The sequence below is a fragment of the Nasonia vitripennis genome (genome assembly GCF_009193385.2).
Source record: "Nasonia vitripennis strain AsymCx chromosome 5 unlocalized genomic scaffold, Nvit_psr_1.1 chr5_random0005, whole genome shotgun sequence".
NCBI lineage: Eukaryota > Metazoa > Arthropoda > Insecta > Hymenoptera > Pteromalidae > Nasonia > Nasonia vitripennis.
This window is the reverse complement of record NW_022279656.1, coordinates 433,385-446,218: the sequence shown is the minus strand read 5'-3', so window position 1 is coordinate 446,218 and position 12,834 is coordinate 433,385. Positions and strand designations below refer to the sequence as shown.

The window sequence follows — 12,834 nt, the reverse complement described above, 5'->3', positions numbered from 1 at the left end:
GGAAAATTCTTCATCTTTAGCGAAATAATCACGATATTTCTTATCTCTGTCTCGGTAGTAAGAAATTTGAATTTTTCCAGCTTCATTAGTATTTTCTTTTAGCTATGAAGCCAAGTACTCCGCCCCATCATTTGGTAGGCCCAAATCGCGTATGAGATCATTCACTTTTTCTTGTGTAAGTGGACCTTTCTCCTTCTTAGCATTATAGGGGATGTATTCCTCATCACTTGTATTACTTGTACTAGCAATGTCATTGTCTTCATGAGGCGATTTTTCTTCTTCCGCAATAACATCTCCTTCCTCCATTTCTTCTTCTATCATTTCATCTTTATCATGTCTTTCTAAATTTTCCTCAAGATCCATACTTCCACTTACGTACGTACCCAGTGGATCTTCTCTTTTTTTCAATTGATGATTCATATATAGGTTTCGTGACACTTTCAACGTTAGCGTAATTAATGTGCGACTTGATTTTACTATTAACTCCATGCAAATTCGTATTACAAAAATAACAGTCTTCTTTCCTTAAAGGTTCCTTCCATATCGTAGGCACTTTCATTTTTACTTCAGTTTTACCATTTTTGCCTTTCTGTAGCATTTTCCTACATATTCCGCATATGATTTTAGGAACCCAATCAAATTCGTCAATTTTCAGGTCTAAGTCAAACATGTTCTTGTACTGCTCTTTAATATTTTTATTGATTTTTCTTCTATTTTTTGGGGTCTCATACTTGCCACAAATGTAACAAAAACTATCCCGTTTTGCTATAAGGCATTCTTGGTCACCAGACCTCAAGTGATAAATTCTTGTAGTATTATACTCTTCGAAAGCCAAGTTTCCCACTAACAAAGAGCTGCGGTCGTTCGATGACGACGCCTGCGGGCCCGCTTGCTCACCCTGACCAGCCGCCGATACTGGGGTTCCGAATCCCTGCATCGTAATATTTTGCTGTTTGTCTGCCATGACTGCTCTAAAGCCTTCACCCAGGGGTTTAGCCGACCAAAAAAAAAAGAATCGGTCGTTTCCCACCGTCACCACGTGGAGGTACCCTGGGAGCAAACAAACAGCATATTCATATCCGTTCGTATCAAGTAGGAAATACAAGTGATACAAGTGAGATGAAGATTACTGTAACATGACTTTGGAAACGTTTTGGGAAATAAGACCTTAACACAAACCCAAGATAGTCAACATCAATCGTCTTGGGACTTACACTGACAAGGAAAGGTACCCAACCCGAACTCACCGATTTTGATGATTTTCATATATGTTGTAGAACATAAAAAAATAAGAGACACGTATTTTTTTTTATCGGCTAATTTTCACTTTTAAGGGGTAAAAACCTCCCCTAAAGTTAACCCCCAAAAAGCGTTTTTTTTAAATATCTCGGCTTAAAATTAATATTTTTCAATGCAACAAATTGGAGGTTATTTCTTACAAAAAGAGCAAGTATTTCATGGTGATTTGAAGAGTACGAGTAGCATCCCCTATTTTTTAGGGGTTGAAAACATATATTTTTTGGCATAATTTTATAATAAAAATGTTTAAACCGACTAAAAAAAATTGGAAAAAATGTTTAAACATCCTTAATAACAAAATTTAGTTGACGTCTTTCGGTGTTTTCATAAATATTAGCCCTAAGGGGGTAAACCACCCCTAACACAAAATAACTGTAAATATGTAATTCAATACATAATATTTCGTAGAAAGTTTGTATATAGAGGTTTTCGAGGTCGCTGATTACAAATCTGTTATCAGATTTTGAAAATTCAAAATGGCGGATCCAATATGGCGGACGGAAATATCGAAAAAAAATTTTATATAATAAAAAAGTTTTAAACGACTAAAAAATTTGGAAAAAATTTGTAAACATCTATAATAAACAAATTAAGTTTTTCGGTTTTTTCATAGATACTTCCCCTTAGGGGGGTAAACCACCCCTAACACAAAATAACTATAAGTATACTTCAATCCATAATATTTTGTAGAAGTTTTGTATATAGGGGTTTTCGAGATCGCTCTTTACAAATCTGATATCAGATTTTAAAAATACAAAATGGCGAAACCAATGTGGTGGACGAAAATGTCGAAAAAAAATTTTAACTTTCAAAAAAACTTGTTTACAAATGTGTGATCTTTGTAGCCTGTACATGTGAACTAAAGAGCCTTAAACCCTAAACCCCTAAAGAACAAATAGGCTAAATGGTTGTGCTTTTTAACCAAACGACTCCAAACCCCTAACCTCCAGACAAGCCGAAGGCCTATGCTTTACCGTAGAGACGAGTATAGACATATTACCGATATTTTATTCTATCATTTTGTATGTAACAAATAAAGTCTCGTTTTATGTTTCAATCAAAGATTATTTATTTTTCTGCTTTTATAAATTAGCATAATTTCAAAAGTAATTTCATAAATTATAAAGTATTTCATAAATTGCATAATTATATAATTTTATAAATTCAAAAAGTCCACACTTTTTTGCAAATGAAAAAACATAGATTAATAAAATTAGTTTATCAAACTCTTTTGCGTTTTGTAATAAAATTTAATGTTGTCAAACTTGGGAGTTTTTCATTGTTACAATTATTTCGTAAGCCAAACGTTTTTTAGATGAATTCTCGAAGTAATGATTATTGTATCTATAGTAAAATATTTACAGTCTGGAATTCCATAATAATACTATTTGATACGATTTAATGAATTTATCAAAAAATCTAAATTTAATAATAAATATTATTCTAATTATTATTATTATTTTTGATTATCATTGCTATTATCAGTATTACTGTTATTATTGCTATTGCAATTATGCTTATTCTTCTTCTTCTTATTATTATTATTATATTACTATGATAATTTTTGTTATTGGTAAAAATACATAGAAGAATATTAATACTCGAACTTCATTTGCAATTAAAGAAAACGTTGTTATTGAAAGGGAATTTTATATGCATTCATTACTTTAATGAATGTTATCGTACATTCAATGATAATTCCACAGATAAATGTCTTTCACTCATAAAAGTTGTTGACAAAATGTGCGAATCAGTATGTTCTTTTTTTAGATAGTTTTCATCGAGTGTTTACCTCAGCTGCCTGTGTTATTTTTTAGGCAGTGAGTGAGTTTTGTGGGTATTCTAGTTCGATGCCGGAAAAGTACGAATAGTACGTCTTTTTGTTTGTCAGTGGTATCATACAGTTGTAGAAAATTTTATTTAGTGATTTTATATAGATTTACATTATTCAATTTCAAAGTGAATAAAAGTTGAATAAAACCAAAAATAGAGTTTTCCGAACATCACAAAGTGGAACGAGAATTCTTCTCCAATGCATAAATTAATGATTTGATTCAATTTACATTCACTCGTTTTATTCTGGTAGAAATGTAGCAGTCGTGCCTTACATGCAAAAACACAGCTTGTATAAATTTTACCGCTTGTTTTCATTTTAGATTGAAAAATGATAATTAATCCGTTAAACGTTCTAAACTTATTATTAGCATACTTTCAAGCGTTAAACATACCAGATAGTGTCACGAATTATCACGAAACAGAGTTGGCCGAAAAAATAAAAGAAATTTTAATAGATGCAACACATGATTTCAACGATGTAGAAATGATTACTGATGACTCTTTGGATTTTCAAGAAGAGTATAAAGACCATAATGCGGAAATAATTGAAGATGAAGTGCAACATCATTTTCCTGATCCGGATATAGCACCAACAAATCAATGTACAGCAGATAATGAAGAACTAGATTTTGAATACAAAAAAAGAGCTGTAGAATTTTGGAGAAGTAGCAAAACGAAGCAAAATTTAAGTCTCAAAACAGTGCAAAACAGATTCAAAAAAGTATCATCTATTAGTCAGCTACGTCGTTGGGCTCATTCAATTAGTAAAGGTGGCACGTATAGAGAAAAAGTAGCACAAATTTGTCAGTATACCCTGGATAATTTTCAAGCAGCTCTCGACAGTGGTTCAATTATCCATGATGAAGATATAATTCGATGGGCCTTACAAGCTAAAAAAGAAATTAGTTTTGATGATATTAGATTCAAAGCTTCTAAACATTGGTTACTCAAATTTAAGCAAGTACACCGAATAGTTTCTAGGAAAATAAATAAGTTCATAACAAGAAAAACACTAGAAAGTAGTGCAGAACTTACGGCTAAAGCTGAAGCATTTATCGATGACGTTAAATCGTGTATACCAAGGATTGGACTCGAAAATTTGTATAATACAGATCAGAGCGGATTTCAGCTAGAAATGCATTCTGGAAGAACATTAGCAGTAGAAGGAGAAAAGCAAGTGCAATGTCTGGTACAGTCAATTTCAGCAACAACGCATAGTTATACTATACAGCCACTAATATCAGCTACTGGACAACTGTTGTCACCGCTATTTCTTGTTTTAAAGGAACCAAGTGGCAAGTTTGGCCCTATTGTAGAACAAAACATATTTAGACCAGAAAACGTGTACGTGGAAGCATCCAAATCTGGAAAATTAACAACAAGTAAGGGAACTAATAATAATTTTTACATTGTAATATCGTTGATCAGTTAATTAGTAAGTCGTTTAATTGCAGATCACTTCAAAATCTGGTTGGAAAAAATATTTTATCCCTATGTAGGCCATCACTCAATACTATTACTTGATTCTTGGAGTGGTCATTGTGACAAAGTTATAGAAGAAACAATGCCACAAAATAAAATTATTAACATAAAAAAATTCCAACTGGAACCACAGGAAAAATACAACCACTTGATGTCTATGGATTCCGTATTTGGAAAAACTTTGTCCGAACATTTTCTGATAATGTAATGTTAATGGATCATGATATGAATTTACATATGAGAAATAATATAATTAAACTTCAATCATTGGTTCACAACCAACTGTCTTCACCGAGATATAGATTTGTTTAAATATTCCTGGTATAAAAGCGGTTACGTCAATGAAAAACCAGATAAATTTGATAATCCTATAGATTTCAGTTTTGGAAAGTCTTGTGCAACACATTGTGAAATAGAAGGGTGCACAAACATTGCAATTATACGATGTGGTTGGTGCAAAAAAGCATTGTGCTTTAAACACTTTTATGAGGACTACCATTATTGTAAAAACATCGTAAAATAATATATTTTATGCTCAATACAAAAAATGCACTATGGCAAAAGATAAAAGATTGTAGATTATTATTATACTCTAATATTATAAACAAAAATACATTATAAGTTGAATTTACAATAAAGGAATTTCAATAACATTCTGATAACAGTTTCTACGGAAATTATAAAACTGCTTCACACACAGAATTTTCTTGTTTACAAATTTAGGAATTTGAGGTGGTTTGGTTAAAAAGCACAACCATTTAGCCTATTTGTTCTTTAGGGGTTTAGGGTTTAAGGCTCTTTAGTTCACATGTACAGGCTACAAAGATAACACATTTATAACAAGTTTTTATGAAAGTTAAAATTTTTTTTCGACATTTTCGTTCACCACATTGGTTCCGCCATTTTGAATTTTCAAAATCTGATATCAGATTTGCAAAGAGCGATCTCGAAAACCCTTATATACAAACCTTCTACAAAATATTATGGATTGAAGTATACTTATAGTTATTTTGTGTTAGGGGTGGTTTACCACCTAAAGGGTAGTATCTATGAAAAAATCGAAAAACTTAATTTGTTTATTATAGATGTTTACAAATTTTTTCCAATTTTTTTAGTCGTTTAAAACTTTTTTATTGTATAAAATTTTTTTTCGATATTTCCGTCCTATTGGTTCCGCCATTTTGAATTTTCAAAATCTGATAACGGATTTGTAATCAGCGACCTCGAAAACCTCTGTATAAAACTTTCTACGAAATATTATGTATTGAATTACATATTTACAGTTATTTTGTGTTAGGGGTGGTTTACCCCCTTAGGGGTAATATTTATGAAAACACCGAAAGACGTCAACTAAATTTTGTTATTAAGGATGTTTAAACATTTTTTCCAATTTTTTTTAGTCGGTTTAAACATTTTTATTATAAAATTATGCCAAAAAATATATGTTTTCAACCCCTAAAAAATAGGGGATGCTACTCTTACTCTTCAAATCACCATGAAATACTTGCTCTTTTTGTAAGAAATAACCTCCAATTTGTTTCATTGAAAAATATTAATTTTAAGCCGAGGTATTTAAAAAAAAACGCTTTTTGGGGGTTAACTTTAGGGGAGGTTTTTACCCCTTAAAATTGAAAATTAGCCGATAAAAAAAATACGTGTCTCTTATTTTTTTATGTTCTACAACATATATGAAAATCATCAAAATCGGTGAGTTCGGGTTGGGTACCTTTCCTTGTGAGAGAGACACCCGATAATGAAGACTGACTAATGAATCTAAAATTACGCTTTTTATATTCGCATGTTGATGAGTTTCCAGAAAACCTAGGTGATTACAGCGAAGAGCAGGGAGAGAGATTTCACCAAGATATCAAGGAAATGGAGCGCAGGTACCAAGGAAGATGGGACGTAAATATGTTAGCCGATTACTGTTAGTCGTTAAAAAGAGATCTACCATCAACATCGGAGAAGCGGAAGCGTAATCCACTTCGTAGATCATTTGACAATAAAATAGTTCGTTACCATAAAATAAGTAATGGGCTTAATATTTTTACGGGTATTTTATTGAATTGCATATACTTCTAACAAATTTAAAGTAAATGAAGGAACAGCAAACTATGATATAGTTTTAAAGGATACGATTGTACTTGCATATATATTATTCTTTGCTTTATGGTTTACATTACCTTTTGTATTGTTTCAGTTTATAACTATTTTTTTCACTCTCTTTACGTCCATGACCTTGAACTAACCTTGAACTGACCATAAATATAACCTTATGGGACTATACTGACCCTGGATTCGGATTCAGCGACCCCAAAAACCCCTAAATGTCATGGTTTGATTTTACTTTTTATGAATCTTTATGATTTGACCTTCAACTGACCTTGACCATGACCTGATAGGGTTGTAATAAGCCCGGATTCGGATTCAGCGCCCGAAAAAATTCCAAGATACCATGGTTTTAGTGTATTTTTCATGTATTTCGATAATTTGACCTTCAACTGACCTTAAGAAAGTTCTGGTAGGGTTAAACTGACCCCGGATTCGCATTCAGCGACCCCAAAAATCCCAAGATACTATGGTTTAGTCTTTTCTTAATGTATTTTGATAATTTAGGTGGTTAGGAGTGGTTAGGAGGTTAGCTGGCTGTGTAGTATTGTGTGTGGCTTTATTATTTTAAGAAAAAATTAAGTGATTTAACTCGCTGTTCCCAGGGTTAGGCTAGTTAGCATGCTTGTGGTTTGGTAGGGATGGTTTCTAGGGGAAGGGGGGGGGTGAGTGGTTAGGAGGTTAGCTGGCTTATGGTGTGTGGCTTTATTATTTTAAGAAAAAATTAAGCGATTTAACTCGCTCTTCCCAGGGTTAGGCTAGTTAGCGAATTCAGGAAAGTCAATATCCGTTAAATTAATGAACCATTTTTTATTACTACTATTGTGATTTAAACCTATATTCTCATTGTTATTATTTGATAAGTTTCTATCTTTATCTTTAAGTTATTGTTGATATCTATATCATTGTTATTATTAATATCTATATCCATAAAACCACTGGTATCTGTCTCAAAATGATCTTGACATTCACAGTTTTGGCCAACCATTACTCTTTTGTTATTATCAAAATCTTCTGTTATAAGAGAATTACTATCACGGAATCTATCAATAAGAACTAGTTCCTCTATTAATTCGTTATCTATGTTATCATATAATCCCATTTTAATTTTTTCTATTTCTTTCGAAAGAAAACTTATGTGTGCAATAATGTCATTAATTTCCAAGTTTAAAATCTTTTTTTGTGTTTGTGTTAAAAGTTTATGTAAATTATTATTTTGTGAAAAACTATGTTTGTGTTAAGTGACGAAGTTACTGGATGAATATTGAGAAACATTAAATTAAATGAAACAAAGACAGCAGGGAAAATCCAGAAACTTCGACGCTTAACGAGCGCAAGAAGTAACCCTAAACCAAAACAAACTTCTCCTCCCTCGGCTGAAAGCGCGCGTGCACAGTCGACGCTGCAGTTTAGCCGTTGACCGTACTTAGGTCCATAAGGCCTAATGAGTAAGAAAGAGAGCGCGGCTAAACTGAAGTGCGAAAGAGAAGTAAAAACCCTGCGTGGGAAAATGCCATGACGCTTTCTTCAAGCTTCGCCTCACCCAATTTTTCATTGCTGTGTGTGCGATCCAAGAGTAAGGACGCTATTCAAGAGTTCGATTTTATAGTTATATTTCTGAGTTTTTAAGTTGGAGTTTAGTCTTAATTGTGTTTCCGTCTTGATCATCATTTACCGAAATTGTGTCTTATTCCATTTGAAAGTTATTTGAAGTCTCCAGAAACAAATAAAGGAATTTTTGAAATAATTGAGTCTAAGAGATTGTTTGATTTCAGAGTTTTGATCGTCAACCTTTGGGTCATCCCCGTCAACAAACACAAGTAAGTCGTTCTCGTTAACAATTTAATTTTCCTTGGTGTTTTATTATCACGCAAACAGTTTCGGCGCGACAATCAGTGCGAAGTACTGATCTCCCCCGTATGGGAGAGTAAGCTATCATCCGCATAATCACACAACGTTACTTTGTTAGTTCGGTAAATTTATTACTACCCTAACAGTTTGATATGTGTTTTGGAATAACATCGTACATTATACATTTTAATAAGAATTTTTGTTTTTGAATACTATATCTTTTTTCTTTTATTAAATTAAAAAACGTATTGAATTCTAAATATAAATACCTGTCAAATATTTTTCTAATTTTATTTAGTATATATGTAAACTTATGGTCTTTCATATGCTTTAACTCCCTCCTTAAATCTTCAATCTTCTTTTTATCTGGATACATGTTGATATCAACAGTGCAAAAACGATTAATTGAAATGCCTTATCTATATGTGGATTATTTTTTCTTGTAAATATCCCCGTGTTTGTAAGTATATAACACGTGCTTAACCCTTAAATTGATAACACTTTCTTGATTCATATAATACTGATATTTCTCTCATTACGGCATATATTTTACCACAAATCAAATTTACCTAGATGTTATGGTCTTATAAAGGTTCACAAAAAAGATTTTCCGATAAGTGTAATAGTTTCATCGATAGTCCCACACATGTGTTTGCTAAATTCATTGCCGAAGTTTTGAAAAAATACATTCCGCAACCGAAATCATATGTAAAAAATAGTTTAGAAGTAAAAAAATTAATAGATAACATAGAAATACCTGTCGGATATTAATTAGTTAGTTGAGAATTAGTTAGTTAGTTAATTAGGTAGTTTCTCTTTTTAATAATGTACCAAGTAATTTAGTAATAAAATCCATAAGAAAGAGATGGAAATATTTACAAAATAAAATAAGTTTAAGTTGTGAAGAATTTTGAGGAGGTATTGAATTTTTATTAAACTCAACTTACTTTCAATTTAATAATAATTATTGTAAACAGATTTTAGGACTTCCTATGGGCTCTCCTCTAGTCCGATATTAGCAAATATTGTATTTGAAGTTTCAGAAATTTCATGCTTAGATAAACTCATGTTCGAGGTTCCTATATATATAAGATATGTCGATGATATTTTTACTATGATTCCTAATAAACTTATTAATTATACATTAGAAATATTCAATAATTATGACGTTAACTTACAATTTACTTCTGAAAGAGAAAGTGAGAATAAAATTAGTTTTTTAGATTTACATATCATTAGAGAAAATTATAACAGTGTAATAACGAATTGGTATAGAAAACCTACATTTTCAGGCAGATATTTAAAGTTCTATTCACATCATCAGCAAAGTACAAAGCGAGGAATAGTTTTCATGTTGGTTGATAAGTGCATAAACCTGTCACATCCCCAATTTGTTGATCAGAATTTACAATTAATAAAAGAATTTTTAATAGAAAATAATTACGCTATACAATTTATTGAATACCATATGAAAAGTAGAATTAAATTTTTCGAACAAAAAATGTGAAAATAATAATGTAGTTACAAAGACACGCAATAATCTAAGAAATAATAAAATTGTTCTTCCCTATGTAAAACATTTAAATCCAGAAATCCAAAAAATATTAAAAAACCAGAACATTAATCTTATTAATAAAACTAGTAACAAATTGGATTCTATCATTAAGTGGGGGAAGGACACTTTAGATACATTTGAAAAATGAGATTCGGTATATAAGATAGAATGCGAAAAATGTAACGCAACGTATAGAGGTCAATCATCTAGACAGTTAAAAATAAGAATAAAAGAACATATGAATGATGTAAAAAATAAATCTGATAGATCAGCTTTAGTGCAACACATTATATCAAATAATTCTCACAGTTTTGATTTTAAAAATGCTAAAATTTTAGATATTGAGAAAAAATATTCAAAAAGATTAATTTCAGAAATGTTACACATTCATAATAATCCAACTAATATTAATAGAATCTTAGATACACAAAATTTAAAAACTTGTTACAAAAATGTATAACAACTACAAAAAACAACAATAAGTAATAGATTGTATCCATATTGAATACAATAGGTTTTTATTAAAAATAATTATATGTGCTCCACTGTGTCTTGATCATAGATTTGTTTTATATAATATAAAAATATGAAATTTGATTAAGTATATTCAATTTTAATATAATTATTAGTGATTTGATCATTTTAAATTTCAAATTTGAATGAATTAGTCTACAGTGCCGTATTAGGTTTCACGATAGGATGGATGGATGATATACATATGTATGTGTGCGTGATAAGAGTGGGGGTAAATATGTACAGTTCTCTCACTACGCATTGCTTTCTGGATATAATACTGCGTCATACTTACATGGCTGTGACTGATCCCCGTCAAAATGATCAACGTTGATTCAATGCTGATTTCAATATTGATTTCAGTCTTAAATCAGCGTTGATTCAATATTGAATCCACGTTGAATCAACGTTGAACCAACATTGAATTTCTCCGAAAACGCAACGTGGATTCAGACTGAATTCAGTGCTGGATTTCAGGGTTCAATCAGAGTTGAAATAAATAATTGTAAAAAAAAATATCGCTAAAACCTGGGCTCGTACCTGAGACCTTTTGAATAGTAGACGAATGACTTGACCACTTAGCCATTTCGATACTTACATTTATATCTCATAACGTAACATAAACGGAATCCTATAGAGAATATCCGAAAATTAACCTACTCTATCATGATTTTTATAATAATACTGGACTGGACCCTCAACTGGACCTCTCTGTGCTCTCGGGAAGGTACCCAGCTTCGAGACTATTTGCCACCTATAGGTTTCCGTGTATGTTACATTATGAGATATACATTGGAAGTGTCGAAATGGCTTAGTGGTCAAGTCGTTCGTCTACTAATCAAAAAGTCTTGGGTTCGAGCACACGTCTTGGCGGTTTTTTTTACAATTTTATTTCAACCCTGATTGAACTTTGAAATCTAGCACTGAATTCAGTCTGAAAACAACGCTGAATCCACGTTGCGTTTTCGGACAAATTCAATGTTGATTCAACGTGGATTCAATATTGAACCAATGCTGATTTCAGATTGAAATCAATATTGAGATCAGCATTGAATCAACGTTGATCGTTTTGACGGGGATATAGCTTACATATTAATAATGAAAAAAGTAGTCATAAATCATAAACAAAAATTTGTAGAAGTTTCTCTAATGTTGTACGCTATATCTTATACTTAGTTATAAATAATTTTGGACTGACAAAACATTAATTTTTAATGGTTTGATTTACACAATTCTTGTAAGTTATCCACTATATACACGATGTGCAAAGATATGTTGCGATAAAGTTTATAAAAGTAATTTATTGTATTTTAGGAATTATTTTGTTTTCTCCTGAAGAGGGCCACTACAAAGTGTATTGTTTACGTTGGCCGAAAAGTTGAGATATAAATAAATAATATTTTACATCTCTAAGAATTTGTTCGTTTTACCAATAAATATCTCAAAGTGTTGGAGGAATCCTAGTTGGATGGTCGGTGAGGAGAACTCGTAAAAAATTAGGCACTGATATTCTTGTTGTAATTCTCTATTTATTTGTTAGATGTATAACTCGGGCGACGGAGCTGTTGCTGCGAGAGCGGTCGGCAGGAGAGAGGGTACTTTGCAGAGCACGCGTGAGTACCTAGCGCTGCCCGCATGGTGGCGCTATATTAGCCCTGTAGTCTACTATAGACGGCAAGCGGCGCGAAGACTCGCCAACACAAAGTTTTCATGTCGCTTAACTCAGCTGTGCTGCTTGCCACCGGGTACATGTATTTAAAACATGTTTACTAAGTTTTATTTAAATAAAATCGATTCTAGTTAATTATTAAAATTAAAATATTTATAACTATAAACATGAATAATAAAAATGCCTACCACCTTATTGGGAAATGGCAATCAAAAAGGTCAAAAAACATCCATAATTGATAGGCATAGGAGAGATGCGTCCAGTATAAATACCCCTCAGCTATTTCGGGCATCACTTTTAATTGACACGATAAAAGTTCAAATACAAAATTTCAGTCTATTTTTCATAATGAAAAAAATTGACGCAAGTCGAACTCGTCATTTAAAAAAGTTGTCTGCATTAATGTAAAACGTTGATTCTACGAGTATTGAAACATTTGCCCCCAGTATGGATAATTTTAGCTCAATGGCTGTAAAATGCTATTCGTGAGGCCCTGATTACGCTGTACAGAAGTGTTACT

At 31.7% G+C, this 12,834-nt stretch overlaps 1 protein-coding gene across 4 annotated transcripts in view; it reads right to left on the bottom strand.

Moving 5' to 3' along the window:
* The window catches only part of LOC116417907 (cytosolic carboxypeptidase 1-like), a 252,213-nt gene that overhangs the window by 223,987 nt on the left and 15,392 nt on the right, over positions 1-12,834 (bottom strand). For 2 of the 4 annotated variants that reach the window (XM_031933054.1, XM_031933056.1), the window contains exon 1: positions 12,076-12,381. The exons of the other annotated variants lie outside the window; for them this stretch is intronic. The gene's annotated coding sequence lies outside the window, so the exon portion shown is untranslated. Of the gene's footprint in view, positions 1-12,075; positions 12,382-12,834 lie in introns of those variants that run through there. 4 annotated transcript variants of the gene reach the window in all.